The sequence below is a fragment of the Mesitornis unicolor genome, unplaced genomic scaffold (assembly GCF_000695765.1).
Source record: "Mesitornis unicolor isolate BGI_N332 unplaced genomic scaffold, ASM69576v1 scaffold4115, whole genome shotgun sequence".
NCBI classification, from domain to species: domain Eukaryota; kingdom Metazoa; phylum Chordata; class Aves; order Mesitornithiformes; family Mesitornithidae; genus Mesitornis; species Mesitornis unicolor.
In genome coordinates this window covers 62,607-82,554 of record NW_010186049.1, presented here as the reverse complement: position 1 = coordinate 82,554, position 19,948 = coordinate 62,607, and positions in this window count along the sequence as shown.

The window sequence follows — 19,948 nt, the reverse complement described above, 5'->3', positions numbered from 1 at the left end:
CTCTTCCAGTCTTCCCTCCCTATCTGTTTTACATACTTGTTGACTCTCATGTGAATTAAAAAATGATAGGAAAGTAATTTTGTGCAAGAAGATTATGTTCCCTCTGGCAATAGCAGGTCAGAAACTCGGTTGGGGTTGCGCTCAATAGATGGTTTCCTGTTTTACCTTTTCACACATACCAGTAAGGTCAGAACATCTTTCAATTATTGGTAATTTTTTTCTCCTTATCAGGCCTTCCAGATTATGATGTACTACTTATGTGGAAGCTGGCATAACGGACTAAAATTAGTGGTTTTTACTTGAGGAAACTTGGATTGCAAATAAATATGGGGAAGTAATTTCCTATATAAAGAGGCATCAGAATTCAAGAGAAAATCTTTCAAAGCCAGGTGTGTATAGCCTGTTTCATGATGATTTTCATAATTCTTTTTGCCTTAGTCTTGGGCTCAGTTGTACTGTGACAGGAAATGAGCAGCTCTCTGCGGATTCAGTGGCTAAAGGGAATTTTCGATGCGTGTCTGTCTATCTACGTTTCTCCAGAAGGACTAAGACGAGGCATCTGAGAAGTTCTGAATTCGGTTAAATGCTCGTTTTGGCCTAGTTTTCAAGGGAAATGAAGAGCCAAACTCTCTTCTTAACTTTTGAGACTTACTTTTTGCATTACTAAGATGTAATGCATATTAATGTTCATAGTTTTATTTGCACATTGTGTTTGGTAGTGCCATAATCCAAAAGCTCTTGCTTGGGCCAAAGTCCCTGTAAAATGGGTTTGGAGTACGAGAAGAAAGAAGTGAGATGTTGCCATTATTTAAAAGTATAAAGTTGATTGATAGACAGTTGTAAAAATATTGTAACAATATGGAAAAACAATAGGTAAAGGATCTCCTGGAATATTTATCTTAAAATTCCTTCTGATACCTATGTATCTGTGTATGTTTATTTGGTGTTTCCAAGGGATTCAACATGTATGAGTTGGATGAATATTTAACAACATCTGATTCACAGCAATCTTGCTAGTAACCTTTTGTCTCTGTGTATGAAAAAAATTACTCTTTTTTACGGTCTATTCTATTAAAATTTCATATAATGAAATGTATATAATGAAATTTAAAAAAAAACAGATGACAGACTGTAAGTATAACACACAAATTCAGTAAAAGAAGAATTACCATGGACTCTTACTATCTTGGTGCCGCCACTCTCCTTCCCTGTCTCTCCTATGTTGTGTTTTTAAGTGTGAGCTCTTGAAATGCCAGCCCTTTCTTTCAGTGCTACCTTGCAATTGTTTATACTATGCAGCTGAGTAAAAGTGTGAAAACAAACGAGAGTGGTTAAAAAGAAATGAACGCTTGTTCTTATTTTGTGTCGTTCTTTTGAATCTAGTCACTGGGACTTTCGTGAAGAATGCATTTCAGAAAAAGGATGTGGATTTGTCATGGGCAACCCTAGGTCTGGGTTTGATTTTGCAAATCCAGGGTAGAGTGTGTGGCTTTGTACTTTGAACTTGCTGAGTTCGTTTCAGATTAAATTCAGCTCAGTGGAAGGGAAATCAGGCTGAAATACAAATAGCTTTGAATATAGTATCCATAACATTTCTTTTATTCTTTGTAGTTCTGTTTTTTATATCTATACAGAGCATTTCAGCAAGTACGAACTAGCCTAGAGCTGGTGAACGCAGCAGAAGATGTTTTCTGAATTTGGAGCTTGACAGTGCCCAGCTCAGGTATATTTCTGAGAGTACAACCTGTGGCTGGGAGGAAGTCAATACCTGCAGCAAATGAACAAAAGCATAAGAACTAGCACTAAACACATTAAAGATGCTTTGGTATTGCTATCCATACATATCTGTTTATCTCTGATATAAAGACTTGGTTGTGTGCGTGCGGATGTCTTACACCACATGCAACAGAATAGTAAAAAACCTTTAGTTTTGGTAAAATATTTTAGTCTTTCCTTCTTTCTTTTCTATGTATCTGTGCACCAAGGAACTAAATTATGCTTCAGTAGCTAAACAAATTATGCAAAATTATACACCATGAATATTTTATAGTCCAGAACCCTGAAGCAAGGACTTTCAATGGCTTTACGTCTGCAGCAACCTGTGTCATACCCAGATGAATTCCACAACTGATAAGTCCCCCTTCTTCCTTAAACTTTACTCAGGTCTTTATTTTCTTTTTTTTCTTTGCATTTGTCAGTGCTTATTAATAGGAATGTCTCAAGGGTTTTATTGTATGTAAGAAAATGGAAGTTATTGCAGCCAGCTTTCTTTCTACTACTGCGTGAGGCAGGGAAGTGATTCCCTTTATAATTCTGAATGTATTTAAAATTTCATAGAATTATATAAAGAAAGTAATGTGGCAAAAACAGGACTAATTTTAAAAATTTAGCTAAACCACACCTCAGTAGACTGCACCTACTCTGATATAACTCTGTTTAATTTTTTTTTGTATGCCGAAGTATATTTCCTTAGAAATACATTTCCCCTTTTTCTGTAAAACTGTAATTACAAATCCACATAGGCTTGAGTAGGGCAGACTGTAGCTGTGATGCACTGGAAAATGAGAACAGTTTCTAGAAAATATTTGAAATTTTTCATTATTTAACTGGTTTTAATTAATGATTCCATCCTGTTTCCATCTAATACTAAAGAGGTGGCATCTTGAGATGACATGCATCTGCCCCTGAAGTGGCTGACAAAACAGAAATCTTGTAATTATAACTTAACAAAGATTCTTTGGCACTGCTTACTGGTTCCTGGTATGCAGAGCCTGTGAGTTAATGCCATGATTTTGACTCCAAATGGCAGTGAAATGGGGGGTGTGGGTATATTTCAGCATGCTCATTAATCTTCAGTGTGTTCCAATAACTACATATCATATACTGGCAAATGCTGGAGCGTGATTATAATTTTGGGGAGTAAAGTGTACTATTTACTATTCATTTAATATTACTTTTCAAGAACATGACTCATACAAAGTCTCCACTAACTCATCCACAGAATCTCAACTTACTCTTAGAAAGTTTTGGGCATAGTGTACCTGTTTGCTGTCTGTCCCATCCATTCCATGCCTTTTGTTGATGCCAATATAGTTCAACATAAATGAAATTTATCAGTTACAGTAAAAATATTCACTGCCACAGGTAATGCTACCATATTAAAACATTTATGCTTTTATGTCATGCCTACTGCTGTAGTATTCCAGTATTAATCTATTTGTCCTCTTTTGCAGTTGAAATTGAATGTGCCATTAGTGACAAAACAGCTGGTGACAGAGGTACCTGGTTTGAAAGGTATTTGAGAATTTATTTGATTTAGGTGCATACTGAAACACTTTCTTTAGCTGGAACTGTAAGGAGTGGCTGTATGCTGATGTCTCTGGCTTACACCTGCTCATTCCAGTGTTCACCCCAGGTATGGTGCACGCCAGTCAATTGGAAAACCCTTCACAGCAGCAGTGCTCCTACATTTGGTCTCCATCTTTTGGCAAAATTTGCAAGAATTTTTACTCAAGTGAAATGTGCATTATTGATACTGTTTGCTGGCCATCATGAATAGTACTATTCCAAAATTAGCTAGCCTGTATTTTTAGGTAAACCGTAAACAATAAAAATAACTGTCTTTTACTGCCTGACAGATTGTGTACACTTACCGGTTTAGAATCCAGTGTATTTATAGAAAGGAAGAACAGCATATTTTGTTTTCATTTTACAAAGCTAATCTATGTTAATGAAAAAGTGTGTAGCACAACAGTCTTTCTCTAAAAATGGTCTGATGGCGCATTCTTCTTTATGCATTTTAGTGATGTTATGGGTTAGGTTTGACTATTTGGTGTTTCAGGAGAACATAAAAAATAGGATTTATATTGTTCATTATTTTTACAGCTCAGTGGAAAGTGCAAATAACATTCATAAAACGTAGGTGGCTAAATAAAATTATAAAATATTATTGATGAATTAACCTGAGATCCTGATCAAATGAATGCAATGTTTCCTTTTTACTACAGGATGTGAGGTTAGACTGAGAAAACATGGCTAATATTGCAATCTTGTGATGATTTTATGATATTTTGCCTTTTTAAATGGTTTTTATGCTGAAATATGGAATGGTCACTAATGTTGTAACTGATCCCATATACAGGTTACAAGATTGGAGAAATATTACATCTAAGCACATATAAAATTAAAAAAAAAAGGATGAAGAAAAGTACTATTTAAACAGTTCTAAAGACAGGACCTTTTTGAAGAGAGAAATGAAACATAATGTCTTTAGGAGAGACCCTCTGGCTTATATGTGTATTAAAAAAGTGTAAGGATAGGGTATGTTTTTTATCTTAAGTGAGAAATACTGAATGTTTAATGTACTTAATTGAAAAAGCAAATTGCAATGTCCTGTGCTTTGCATACTTACCAATGCAATATTTATTTGTGTAAATTAAATGAATATTTCAGAGGAAGGAAGAACGTACAGAACTTTATGAGGAAGAATTTTACAACAAAAAAGTGGTATTTCGAACAGCTTTTAATAGTTCATCTATTGGTTTCTTTTTTGATGAGCTTTTTTAGTAACATTTAAGTGTGAGCCAGTTGAAACAGCACACACAGCTGCAGGAAAATAATGCAAATTCTGACATTTGAGGTTCAATAAGTTGAAGCTTTGTTAACTTTTATACCAAAAAGATAGTATTGCGTTATAAGCAAGCAGTGGGATTAAGGAGACTATGCACTGAGCCTCCAAGTGAAGGAAGTCAGGGGATGTTTGGCTTTTCTGAAGCCTGAGTGTTTAAGTCAATGGACAATTACTTCTTTTCTGAAGAGAATTACTACTCCTACTGTTTCCACAACTTTTTTCTCTCTTTCCTACACTATATCTTTGATGTATTAGACCCAAGATACTGGGAGGCATGTAAAACAAATAGAAGCCCAAATCCTGCTGGAATCCAGTGGAAAGTCAGTGGCTTCCTTCTCTGAAAATCCCAGCCTATGTCATCACTGGATCTTTTTTGTTTTTAATCTTTGGCATTGTTACTGATTGCAACACAAAAAAACCCCAACAAATAAACAGTCAAGGAGTGTAACTTAGATGAGGAGGAGTTTGGATATTTGAAGGAGGGTGATTAAATGGTCTGAATCTGGCTGTGAAATTTGGCAATAATGGGTTGGCAGGACAGAGGAGTCTGAAGTTTGATTCTGACTTTATACCAGAGTGGGGTTGGAGGGGAATTTGAAGAGTGCCCGGGAGGATCAGGGAGGAATGAATACCTGCTCAGGGAAGAGGATTTCAGTTTGTCACTGTCACTCACCTTTTTGACCTCATGTGGGAACAAGTGGGAATATAGGAAGGAAGATTATCATCTAGATGGATTTATTAACAGCTATGATATAGAGGCTCTTAAGAGAGAGATTTGCTAAGATATACTTGTGCTACAATTCTTCTAGGTGTCCTGAGGGAATTGAGCATGTAATAAAATCCTTTTGAATGTAGATCATTGGAACTTGGGTTCACTGATAAGCTACTAAGTTCAGACTAAAATCAATGTATTCAGTGATAATTATGCATTAATGATGTGTTTCTGGGAACTCAGGTGCTCAAGTGGTTATCCCAAGCCTTTCTCTTTCTTCTTGAGATAGCAGTGTAGGTTTATTTTTAGCCTATATTCTGCATGTTAACTTGAATTTAAATGGCTCCAGTCCACCCTAGCATCAAAATAAAAATTTGTATGTATTTGGTACATGTAAGATCTCTTCTTGTCTTCTGAGGTGCTAATGTGTTGTTCTCTGAATGATTCTTTTCTAGCTCTAGCGACGGCACTGTGCAAGGAATCGAGGCATTTGAGATTTACTACCACCATTTAACACTGATTCAGCATTTAAAACTGGCCAGCTTTACCATCTTGAATTTAATATTCTTTTTATATGAGGTTTTAATTTGTAGTGAGAAGTCAAACAAAAAATTATTACAGATGTGAAATGCCAAGATGAGTTTCCTCTTTTCGCTTTTCCTTCTGAAGCCCTAAGAAGGGATTGGTGAAGAGCGTGTGAGGAAGCATAGCGGAGCTGGAGGCTCCCCTTGCTCAGGCAGACCTCCTTCTAGGAAGTTGCTAACCCATACAGTATGCTTGGGATAGCTAAACATCAGCACCTAAAGGTGTGGAAGGGTAGGAAATATCTGATTTCCAGACTTTAAGGATGGGATAACTCATAGAAGTCTCTGATCTGTGACTCCCTTAGGTCATCCATTCCCTACAGCAGCTTGCTATAGAAGGAAAGATCTGAGCTACAATTCTTAGTTAAAAGACCGTAGGATAAGATGCCTTCAGGTAATTTTCAAAAGCTTTCTTCCTCCCCAGCTCCCACAGAAATTCAGCTCTGCTACCAAGTTGAATGCTGTACTGGTTTTTGGCCAGGAGAGTTGGAAGGACTGGGGATGACCGATCAAAGATGTTTCAGAGAGATGAAGCAGTTGTGCTCTGGGGGTTCTTTCAAATTGGGAATCTAGAAATAAGCTTTCGATAGTGAGACTTTGCTGTCCCTAATATGACACGTTGAAGGACGAGGTGCATCCCGAAAGGTAGAAGTACTTGATTTCATTTCCTAATGTGTATTTCCATATGTAAATGGTGAAAGAATTTTGCCTTTGAGGCACAAACCTTGTGCTGAATGTAAATTAACTTCAGACTGAAATAATTCATGGTTCTGAGCAAAAATAACATAATGGTTGTTATAACCATGTTTATGAAATGCTAAACTTTAACACACAGCAATCAGCCAAAGCTATAAGGCAGTATAAAAGACTGCACACTTAATAATTGTAAATGTTACATGAGTGCTAGTCGCTTGATTAAATTTATTAGAAATGTGTTACGAGCATTTTAAGAAATAAAGCATTTATCACAAAATGATGATTTCTTCACTTAAGCTCATTAGGAAATCACACATCAATTCATGCATAATTACAGGGGAATTTCTGCCACTCATTACAAATCATTACCACATTAGCTAAAGTTGACTTAATTTATCTGTGATTTGGAAAAGGTGGTATCTAAATAGGAAAATTAGCTTATACACAGGATGAAACTATCAACATAGTCACAAAGGGCTTAGCCTCCTCTTATTTATCAGGCAAAGATGCACCTTTTAACTCTTTTCTATGTAAAGCTCCTACTTTTCAATGAGCTCTAAAGCTTTTCTTTCCATGTCAGAATCCCATATTATGGATCCGGTGCCAGGTACTTAATGAATCGTTGATAGTCAGGGCACGTTTACTTGCGCCAGACATACTCATTGTTTTTAATGATCATTGCAGTTTGAGATTGAATTGAAAAGGTTTGGGGGAGGCTGGGTGATGGGGAAGGAACAAGTTTTGTGAGTGCTGGTAAGCTGGCCTCGCCGCAGCAGAGCAGCAAATGAGCATTCAGCCAACAGCCGCAGCGTTTACGCTGCGCCGTGTTTGCATCCCTGTGGTGTTGACGGTGCACGTAGCTCTCCCGTGGCCTGTTGCACCTTCTTGATTTCCCAAACTTTGCCGAAGTTTTCGAATGGCGTGTAATTGATAGCATCCAAGCTAAGGGTGTGACTGCTCACCAGGTGTTTCTTTTACAGAGTTTGCATGTTTTCTGTTTGTTAGTTCACAGAAATTCTTGTGAAGGGGTATGTTAGGCTCAGAATAATTAGGCTGCATGCTCCTCTGTCCAGGAGGTGTGTAAAAATGTAGTCTTTGAGACTCAGGCCTGTATATTTAGGGAGAAATTGCTCTGTAACTTTACAGCCTTTCATTATGTGAGGCATGACTTAGTTTAAGCATTTCCCTATTCTACATTCAAGTGCTGTATCATTCTTACTATTGGAAAGTATTTATGCCACAGCTATTGAGTTTAGTTGGAAGGCTTTTTTCCTCTTTTTTTTAATCTGGGGCATTTCTATGATATGCCTCATAGTTATACCTCAAGCAGTTACCTTGGCACTGCGCTGGAAACGACAGGTTGTGCATGGAGAGGTGAAGGAGACAGATGAAGAAGAGGTGAGGCAAGTCAGATGCTTTTTAAACTGTCTTCATTGTCAGAAATAACGCACCTGGAAATACACCCTCAGTTTTGTAGTGAAGTACTGATACTTCGTTTTCGGCAGCCCTGCTGAGGGGTTCTTGTGTGTCCTTTGTTTGGAGGCTTTTGTATAAGCTGGGGATCTGCAAGTTGAGAGTTATGCCCCTCCTTCCACATTAGCACCTCACATTTATAGACTGAAGCATTGTTTCCAGTTTCTTTCTGAATTTATCTCCCTGGCAACATGTGAGCCACTTGTGATTCTTTTGCTACTAACTTTTTACTTCACTTATGGGCTCAAATACGGTTATAAGCGCTGTTATTTTCTGAGCAAGATGTAGTGTTGGATCACACATGACAAGTTCATGATTTTTCAGTGGCATTAGTACATTTTCATGTTGTTTTTCTCATCCTTTAGTAAGGTAGGATGTGAGGTTGCGCGAGTTGGCTGTGCCAATGAAATGGCTTGCTACTGCCAAAAGGGGTAGTGCTGCTCCCTCCTCCTTTCTGGTTCCTGTCTGACCCTTTGTTGAGCTGACTCGGCACACTAAGCCCACAGAGAAATGTTCACTTTAAAAAAAAAAAAGAAAAAGCTTTCCTACCACTGTTGCCAGCTGAAAAGCTCCTTGAGAAGTCTGCCCATTTCAGTGCCTTTGAATTAATGGATTGGTTCAGGTGTCTTAATAAACCCCACGTATATAGTCACAATGTCTCTGGAGTATGTTTTAATAGTATTTTTTAATAATTCCATATAAGAATGGATTGCCTTTGAAATGGATTAATGTTATAAAAATAAAGTACATTTGACAAGAAATCTGATTCCACTTTTAAGAACTGTAAGGTATCTCCCTACCTCCTAAATTTATAAGCAAATTCTATCACAGTGTCTTGTTAATACACACATTGTCGGTCAATTTAAAAACAAAGGCTAGAGAGGGCTTCTTAATTTGTGCAGCTCTTATGGTTTTAGAGAATTTCCTTCTTTAATCTTGGAACAGTCATTTGTAACGAAATTAGTGATTTGATATATTGGATGAATTAGGTTCTTAATCTCATTGCGTGTAAAACACACGCTATATGCAGAATTCATGTTTCCAGCTTTCATTGCTACTGGAATTTCAAGTTGGTTTTGATTGATCTTGAAGTGGGCATTGCATCCTAGGTGGTAGGCAGTATATTTAACAAAGAATGCCAACTTTGGCAATGGATGAAGACATTGTAGTGATAAAAAAGAAGAGGAGGGGAGAGAAATCCGAGAAACCAATCTGAGCAGCCATTCTGCTGCGGTGACAGCAGCAGTTTAGTACATTGTATCAAAATGAATGGGCTTTGCATAATTGATTTCAACATACTAGTAGCCTAAGGTCTAAGCTGCTCTAACCCAGAACTTATTAGCCATGCTACAAAGACAGGAGAAAACTGCGCAATCTGCTACAGGGGAGGTAGAGAATAGCATTGCTATTAGAGTAAAAGCTTTAAAAGTAGGACAGAGCTACCAAGAGAAGCCCCTTTTGTATATTTATTGGGGTTATTCTGTTCGTCTCATTCAAATATCATAAAAAGCTATTTTAAAGTCTTTGTGCAATACCAAATACGGAGAATTAAAATCTGACTACTCGGTAGGTTTTATTACCTAATTCGAGTGGCATCCCTGCACAAGTGTAATAGCTGTGTTGTGAGATCTCTTGTAACTGGGATGCATTTTGAATAATCTCAGCAAAAATATAGATGCAAAAATAAGTAAGATGCTCTTTTGGGATCCACTTTCCTTGCTTTTTGTTGCACATTCACACATGAATACTAGTTTTATTTCATAATGTTCTGCTCTGGTGTGAATCAACAAGTGTGTTTCCTGGAGCTGCCTAAAGAGAGGAGGATTATGTGCATCACAGAAGCATATATAACTGTATTACAGAATGGGAAAACACTAATAGCTGGATGTAAAGTTTTTGTGTTGAACAAATGAGAATATGTAATTTTAATGTCCCGTTTCCTTACAGCATTGTAGAAGTTGTTACTGCATGTTTTCTGGTTTGCTTTGCCTCTTCTGGGTAGGTACTCGTGAGTGTGTGGAGAGTGTGGATTCTTGCAACAGACTTCTGAGAATAGAGTGCTGTATTTGATAGAGAAAAATAGATTAACTTTTCTGACTAGAATTAAAGATGGGCATTTGCAGGTGAAGGACTGGGAAACGAGATTTGAATGAAGTCATGTGTTCAGTGTCAGGATTCTCAGACCATTAGACTTCTTTAGAAGACCATGACAAAGCTCTTCATTAGTGTTCGTTACGCTTCATCCAGCAATGTGAAATATTGACAGTGGCTCCTTTAAACATGAGTATTCTGCATACATCAGCATCAAGCACCTTAATTATGCCCTTGCTCATATAAGGAGCTAAATGGTATTAAGAAGAATATTGTACATTTATCAGTAGTGGTAGTGTTTATTCTGAGAGGATCCAGTGCTGTGATTGACTGAATGAGGTTCAGTACTCTATAATTAGCAGACTTTATAACCTATTTTTAAAAAGTTTGACTAAGGAAAGTTTGAGTAAAGAGAATTCCATGTTACTGGAAATGTTTTATTCATTTATTTTTCTATTTGCACTACTTTCACAGAATCTTTGTAACCTTCACAAAGCTGTAGAAGTTGCTGAAATATCTTATATTGTTCAAACAGATACTATCTCAGAAAAACAAGGAGGTGACTCTTTGGTCTTTTTTATTTGGTCTTTGGCTACTAAGCCTGTGAAATCCCTCACAACAGGGAGTTAAGAATAGGTTCAGGTGACCCATTCTAATGGATGTATTGATCTGTAAGACCCATTTTTAAGGATCTTTTCTCTTCTGGCAAAGCCATCAATTTGTTTTGGAGGTTGTATCATTATTTTTGAGATTTATGCTGACGTTAACGAAGGAGAAGAATATAGGCCAGGTTGTAACAGCTTTAAAAATATTCCGATATTTTTCTTGAGAATGTTTCACGAAGCCCATCAGCAAAAAAAAAAGTGTGGCAGTTCACGTTTGCCTTGCACAGCAGGTTTGACTGATAGTCAGGGTAAATCACTGTTAATAATAATAGTAATAACAGGAAGGTCCTGGAGGACTGGTTGGAAAAAGCAGCAGGCCAGCTAACCTTTTTTTTTTTTTTGCTTGTTTGCAAAGATATCTGAGATACATTTAATACTTTTTTCCATTAAAATAAACACCAGTGGAAAATTTGGGTTAGTGTAACATGCCTTTTCCATCAAAGAAGCTTTATCAAATGTTGGTGAGAAACCTCACAATTCCAGTTATTCTTGATGTAGAATTCTTGCTCTGTGGAGTCCTGGATGATAAAGGTCAGTATGTGACATACACAGAAAACTTCTTAAATTGGTTTTACATCTTTTCTCTGAAGTTTGTCCCTCAGAAGAGGAAACAGGCAAAATAATCATGTTCCGTGTTGAAATGCAGAAGCCAATTGTGCACTGTTTAGAGCACCATCAAACCCCTAACATCAGTGGGGAGCCAAGAATCTTCAAAATGAGTGGTCACAGCAACATCAAACAAGAAAGAAATATCCCCTTGTTTAATTCCTTTTTGTTTCAAATGGTTTGCAGTATTTGCCCACTTACAGACACCTTCACCAGCTTCATCCTGGTGAAACAGTCTTCTAAATAACCATTTTCAAATATTTTGAAGAAACATGGGAGGAGAAATACAGAGAATCTTTGGTATTAGTCACAGTCTGTGCCTTCTTGCAAAGCTGATCATCTAATCTGTTTAAAGACCTGGTAGGATGGCCTGTGCCCCCCTGGCAGAAAGAAATAGTGCTGAGATAAAACGATGGCTGGATTTCTGAGGGTAGTGTTTACAGTAGCTGTAATAGCAAGAATGTGGAAAAAGCTATTAAAAAGATGAGTGTGTATGTGCTAATTATGAATGAAGATAGTGTAATCTGGTGCTTTCTGTTATAGAGACCTCATTTTAAATTGTATACAGCTTTTCATATTATAAGCATTTGGGGTGAACTTCTTCAAGCCAAGCATCTGCCTCAGGCTACATTGTGGGAGAGTTTCAAGTTTGTCCATTTCTGAGAAGGAGTTTAAGGAGTGAAGATGTTTTGCCTATCTTGAAATGAATGCGTACCTGTTTTGCTTTTGAATCTCTAGTCTGTTTTCAAGCAAAGACTTGAAATTTGTCAGAGCATCCATCCAAGTCTTCATTTATCTATGTTAAGTTCTCTGGTTTTGGTCAATATGTGAGCCTTGAAAAATCTAAGCCAGCTCACACAGCAGGCAGACTTGTCAGAACCTAATGGCTGAGTTCAAGATTCACAAAGGTGTTCAGTCTTCTGGCGAGCTGTAGATTTGGGGGGGTGGGAAAGTAGACATTTAGGCAGGAGCTGTAAGCCTAAATAACATTTGTGCATATTGCTCTAGGGCTCTGAAGATTTTGTGTCCACACAGCATCTTCTGTCCCCTTCAGGTATTTTTGATGCCCACTCAACTGGATACACTTTATCTCAGGGCTTTGGGGTCTGAGTTGGTTGCTCTCTGTGTTTAATCTTTCCCCACTGCAGCAGTGTGCAGTGCCAGGACTGATTTTCCCCTTGTCTTCTCCGAGCTCTTGCCATTGCAGCCTGAAGGAAAGTTGGTATGGCTGCATGCAGAGAGGGGGAGGTCAGGTGCAGGAACCCCAGGAGGGGCCTGGGGAATTGGGGAGAGCAAGGAAGGAGGGGATGGAGCTGGAAAATGGAGGTGGGAGGGTGTAGGTGGAAGAGAAAGTAGGCGAGGGTCTTTGGAGGAGTAGAGGCAGAAGAGGGGGTGAGATAACAGGTGGGGTGAGGGCAAGACAGCTGAGATTGAACAGGGCCAAGGGTATGGGAGGGCAGGAGTGAGATGGATGGAGTACCAAAAAAGAGCAAGGAGTGGAAGTGGGTGAGTATGAATGGAAATAGAGGGGAAGAACAGGAACTGTGGCCTGGGGTACCAGTTTTTTCCTAAGCAAGCCTAAATTCCAGAATTAAAAAATAAAGAAAACAAACAAACACCAAAATTAAGCTTGTTTGAATGACATCTCTCGTGCGCAGGTTAAATATTTGGCTTAATCATATATTTGTAAATACGTGCTTCTCTTACAGTATAGGATCTCTGGGGCTCTGATACTGCTTGATTGTGATTGCTAAAATACTCTGTATGTTTTTGGCATGCTAATGTTTTTATTCTATGAGAACAAATACGCAATCGTTACCATTTCCTAGTTGCATTACAGTATTACATGTTAGCAGTTTTACTGTCTCTCTCCTGTTATTTTTGATATTTAGGTGTGACGCTCTTTGTGTAGACCTGCAATAGTTGAGCTTTCATAGACGTTTTTGTTTCTACTAATCACAATAGCTGTAATGAAAAGCTCTTTATTCCATGAAACCAGCTTTGTTTTTTCCTACTCTACCCTGGTTGCAGAGATATTCAGTACCTGGAAAATGAGTTTCACAAAACCATACATATGTACCCAGATTAAATCTGTTTCTATGCCATGATCAGCAGCAAACTGGTGCATCAGTAATAAAGCATGCCTCTGCCATGGGGCAGAGCTGAACTCGGAGGCAAGCTCATCCTCCCACACCAGTGCCAGCATTGCTAATTAGATAGCTGCTATGGAGGGTTGCCTGGGGAGGGGAGTTTGTGTGAGTGGGAGGGGAAAAACCTTCCTGTTTGCTGAATACAAAAGTAGATTGGGTTCCCCTACCAGCTGGTTCTCTAGCTTTTTATATTATTTGTTCTCTTATCATTATTTCCCTCTTATCTACAGCTTACTCCCAGTACAGGCACCTTACCTTCAGCTAAGAAAACAAGAGGGAGCAGGTATTCTGCCCTGAGAGTGGTCTGATAAGGATTAGTGTAAAAGCTGTGCAACTGGCGTTCCCCTTTTCTCCTCCCCAGCCTCCCTGTGCTTACTCATGATTTAATGTTATTTCCTTAGGCAGCAAGTGGTCTGGGACCTGGAATACTGAATTTACATCTAAACAGGCAGAAGCTATGTGACGGTTGGTGCAAACGCAGCTTGCAGTGTTTATCGCACTTGGTCAACTCTCCTTTGTTTTCTGACCAGTTTCATATCGACTCATCTCGTCCCAGAAGGCAAAGAACCAGTCCTCTCGAGGAATACCTGTGGCCTCCTGTTGTCTTTGGCATGGTAGAAATGGAATTATTTTCGCAGTAAATACAATTACTAACAACTGACATAAACTCATTTTGCTAAGAATGTTGGAGGTGTTGTTTCCCTGGATCTTGGATGACTTTGTTCTTCAGGCTTTTTATGAATTAAAGAAAAAGATTCCTCATCATGGCTTCTCTCAGCATAGCAATGAGTTTGGCTCTGCCATAGCTGATTTTCAACTAGAAATTGTTAGTCTGCTTGGGTACTTGTATACATTAATGGCATGTAAAAATTAATGAGTTTAGTATGCTTACCTTGAGCTCTCTTGCTTTCAGGTATTCATACACAGAGCTGGCTTAAGGCATCTCAGAAGTGAAGGCAAAGTTGTGATCCTCTGCTCTAAGGATGAAGGCCAGGGCAGGAAAGCCATCGTTGCTGTAGGGAGAGGAGAAGCCCTCATGTGAGCTACCCTTCCTTCCCTCTCCACGTAACTGCTGCCTACACACTGCAGCCCCCTCCTTGCTCAGCAGGGCAGGAGCAGTTGCCAACATTGCTGTCCTTGCCAGAGGTGAGGTGAGGTGAAGTAGTTGCTGGAGCTATGTTGCTCCTCCCAACTGTATGGTAACCTGTATGGAACAGCTTGCTTTTCCCACGAGTAGAAACAGCCCTCCATAAGCAAACCTTTACACTTGCAGTTATTAGGAAAAAATTATTTTTTTGTAAAGCAATTGCAAATAAGAGTAAGTAGCTTGTAATTTTTAGTGTAGTGGTTTGGCTTACCTTTGCCTAAAGTCTCTGAAGAATCAAGCTACTGGAGTCCTTTAAAGTCCTTGAAGTAATGGTTCAAACTAGCCAGTAATTGGTGAGTGGCAGGCAGGATTTGTTTTTCCTACCCAAGACTTCCTACTAAATGTTTGTTTCTGCCTGTGGTTGTCTGTGTGCTGTTCCATCAAGCAGTAGTTGTGGGCTGACTGAACAAGACGTGCATCATAGTCTGCTAGGGAGGGTGGTTTCCTTAGTAGCTGTGGAAGTCTCCATGTAGCTGAAACCTACGCTTTGGCTTCCAAATTTATATGCAAGATCCTGATTTTTCCAAGGTTCTGAGCAGCTGTTGCTCCTTAACAGTTTTGATACCCAGACCAGCTGTGTGCATGCCTAAGTAGGACCACATTGACCTTTTATGGTTAATGATATTACTGTTGTTTTCAGAGCGTACCTTACCTGCATATGTTCTTAGGTGTGCACATGTTGAGTTTAGGAACTGGTAAAGAAAGTGATTTTATAGCTGCCTCTGAGCTGTACTCTCTGAGCATGGAAGTAGAAGAGTGAACAGTCCTGCTTACTTTGCATTTGTTTTTGCTAATTTAATGGAAGAAAATCTCTGAAGCAGCTGAAGTGAAGGGAGGTTGAACGATTTTCTGAACTTCTGCATATTCAGTTACCGGTAGGTAATTCTTCTGAGAATTTCTTGGGTATATACCTACCTGTGGATCTTTAACTCCAGATGCTAATTGAGGAGATGACTAATTAAACAATGACTATACTTCCACACTGCCCCTCTAGAGAGATTTCAAATCCAAAGCTGCACAAAGCAAGCACCAAGGTGTTAATCTCCCTAACAAAAATGTTGCACAAAGCTGCCCTAAACCTCCAGTCCCAACCTCTCTATAAAATATGGTTTATTTGAAAAAAAAATAAAATTGAATAGGAGACAATAATGAGGATAGTAGTCTGTTACTGATGCTACAGAATAATGTGTAACTTCATAGAGGCTTGCCTTTCCCAGACAATAATTTAACATCTTGAAATCAAGTTTATATAATCTAGTTTCCCCATATAATGGATGTGGTTTTGGGAAGAGCACAGATAAAAGCTATGCATTGATTGAAATGGAAATTCTAAACCACCTGGTCCCTGTGGGGAACACGGTAAAATGCAACCCATCCATTAAACCTTTTAGTTCATCTATTCGCCATGCGGGTTTTACAGCTATTAGAAAAGACCATCTTTAGGGCTAAGTGCTAAAGAAACTCTTACCCCAAAAGCTATTCAGTCCTGCATCTTGCATGTGGAGATTTATAGGAGGGATGGAGACCAGTTACGAACCTCTGGGAACAGGTGCACGGTCAGTACTCCCCCTGCCCCCCTAGAAATTCTATAAAAAGTCTTTCTCTAAATAGAAAAACCATGAAGGAAAACAGTAAATTTACAGATAGTGATGGCTACCTTGTTTAAAGAAGTTATTTTTTAAGGACATAACGGATTATGTGGTTAGCTAGTGACTGACTAAATGAAAATATCTTCTGCTGTGATAGTTAACAAACCCTGAACAGTCCTTTGCTATACACTAACGGTTTGGAAGGACTTCTTCCTGACCTGGGCAACCACATTTCTGTAGTTGATTTCAGCAGGAGCTGCTGCTGGCCAGGAGCAAGGATTGCAGAGTGCAGCAGAGAATTGCCTGGAGCGGTCATGGGGAAAAGTGAAAAGTTTCTGTTGTTGGAAACTGCAGCAGTGGTTTGAGAGTATCATAATACCCAGCTGGAGCCTACAGAAATCATTGTCCTTTGCTTTCATATGGAAGAAGGTGAATCAGGTAGAAGCATGTGTGAATGAATTTCCCTTGCTCAGCAGGGATCCATGTTTCTGATGACCAGTTTTCTTCCCCACACCTGGATAAGGGTGGGTGTTGGAGGTACAGCTGTATCATGTCCTTCCCTAACCAGAGGAGCAGGCCAGTGTGGTTCAGCTGAGACCCCAGGGGTGGCTTTTGCTCTATTGGCTGCTTTGTTTTCGCTGGAGGAGAAAGGGAGCTGACGCATCAAGAAATGCAGCTGAAGGGGTGGCATGGTCCCTCCTTTGCTTGTTCAGTCTAACAAGGAGCTTTGTGTGGGGACTGGGAAGGCATGAGGAGGGTGATGAGGAAGGGGCTGTTGCTGGAAGGGAAAGTATCACTGCAGCAGCACCTCCTACTCCTATCAGCAGCAGTAGCAGCATCCTGAATCCCTGGGGTGGCAGCAGCAATCCTGCCACTTCTTAGTGTGCTGAGCCAAGAAAAAACTTCCTCACAGGTGAGAGTGAACACGTCTGATCAGTCAGAAGTATTTCAGATGTATTCACAGTGAGTGCACCTGTGTTGTATCTGGTGGCATGGTCTTGTGAGCATTGTACATTTCTGGGTTTTGCATCTGGCATCCACTTCATCCCTGAGAAGCAGCAGAACTTTTGGCCTAGTACAGGCAACCTACAAGTCCCGCTGAGGCTTACAACGGGAATGTCAGAGACTTCTTAAGAGAGCCCTGAAGACTGCAAGTACCTGCTCGATAGAGTGTTTAGGTTGAGTGGAGCTGCGCAGAGTGACAGCGCTGTTTGCACAGCATGTGAGGGTACCTATGGAGTGTTCAAAGGACAGAATACACCTGGCAATGGTGGGGATACCAGAAGAGTTGTCCCAGATTTACCTCCCCCCAGACACTCCCACTGGCAAGTAATAAAGCCAGGCAACTGTTTTGGCTTCTGGGAAGCCCTCCAGGCTTTTCTACAAGCCCTGCCTCCTTATCTGAATAAAAAGTTATTTTTGTACCTGCATGCTGACACTGGCTGCTGCTAAAATGATCGTAAAGGTGCTGAGGAGACATTCCTATCGCCAGCGATACATTGGGAAAGAACTGGATACGCTTGTTGGTCAAATGTCTTTTTGTCATTTTAGCAATGTGTGATATTAATAAGGCCCAGCAGTATTTCTGGATTGTGTGCAGGCATGTCTTAGGTCAATGATGTGCATGCAGAGGAGAGAACTTTCCTCTGCCCAGAAACGAATTGTCAGGTGTCTGCAGGTTTTTTCTGTATCAAGTTGCTTCTGGACTGACAAGAACCTAAAATATGTATTTTCATGCTAGGGGAAAACAATTTGACTTCAGTTCTGTGTCAGGGTAGTTTAGAGCTGGGCCTGTAATCGCCAGTTTAGATTTTCCTTATCAATTAACAACTTCTGCATACTATGAGCATTTTGGATGAATGCTTATAGGTGAATTCTGTTCATAAATGTTGGTAAGACCTTACCAACTATACATAGCAGCTATTTCAAGGTTGGTTTTTTTTTTCATAGTACATAGACTTGTTGCCAGCATTGTGCCTTATTTGGAAAGCTCTACCTAGCAAGTGAGCCTGTGGGTAGTCTGGTAGATACTGTGGTAAAAGTAATGTTGCTAATACAAAAATTGAAGATGTTTTTCTGTAGTTGCTATGGACCTACTGAGTCGCTGTGTACAGAGCTTGAGCTTTTGCTGCCTTGCATGTTGTTTATACCCTGTAAAGACGGGAGTCTAACTGCTCCCAAATCGGAGTGGAAGCATTTTGCACTTGGGTTTGCTCAGGTGTGAAGCAGTGCTGGAGGGAGGAGACTCTGGAGAATATAGCCATCAAATTCAATCATTATCTGCGAGAAGAACAGACGCTGCAGTCTAGAGGCAGGCAGGAGTGTGAACTGATGTGGTGCACGTTCATCACAGTCTGCTGCTGATACTACTTAAAATCCTGACTTGCCAGCACGCCATTCCTCAGCGCTCCTAAACAGTGCGGAGCTGCTCAAACTGTGCGGTGGGCAAATGGCCTCTGGTGTGGACAGGCCTACTCATACGCTCAGGCCTTGTACCTGCAGGTTTTTAAGTGTAGCCCCCTAGAGAGGAAAAATTAGTCGGTTAACTAATTTCACCACAGAGCACCAAACATTTCACAGCCATTAAAATCTTTGTATACCGGAGCTTTCTGGCTGCCTTCCAGCTTTTACTGGCAAACACTTCCTTCAAATTAGCTGTCTCTTAATACACTACTTTTGCAAGAACCTGGTGATGTAAAATTTCAGTTTAAAGGAATATATGTTGTTGAATTTTACACTTCTTTGCTATATTTATTGAAAATATGCCTGACAGCCTGATTTGGCTGGAAAGGAGTTGGGGGGGGAGTAATCAAATAGCATAAAATGGTTATTCTTGTTGTTAAGTACTTTGTGCCAGAAAGCATGGAATCCTCTTACTTATTTTGTACAAAGTTAGATGCTCGTGCTGCGATACTGTGTAGGCAACAATTATGCACCCACGACAGCTTGCACAAACAGCCTTGGGGACTGCAGTCGTCTGTATTAAGAAGAGGAGAGTTGCACTGTGTAGTGTGATTTTGTCGACAAAATCCTGCAGAGATGTGCTGGAAAGGTTTGAGTGTCTTGTGAGCAGGGTGGCACTTGTGATAGTGAGAGCTTATCTAGCAGAGCTTATCTATAGTGCCACTTATTTGGAGAAATTAAGCTCAAGATGTGGTGCAGACTGCTTATGGCGCAACTGACTGCCTCTTGATGCTGTCTTTCTCACAGAGACCATTGAATCATATGGCAAATTCAAATTGGATCATTAGATCATTACAAAAAAGTTAGAGGAATAGATACAGAGTATGAGCAAAATAATCATCATAGCAGAGTGGAAACATGAGCTCACCTTCCTGTTTACCTGTGTTTTTCAGGAGCTGTGTTAAGTACAGGCTTACATTTCAGATGATGCGGATCATCCTCTCTGCAAAATCAAGGCCTTGTCAATTTGCCTCAGTTTAGACATCCCGATCAAGACTTTCAGATACCAATGTTCCTTTTATTTTTCAAGGTTAGGAGAGATGGGATAAGGTCTGCCCTTACATACATCACCATCGTGTCAGTCTCTTTGGACCTTTACATCGATCAGAGATTTCTCAGGCAAGTCCATCCTGGGCACATCT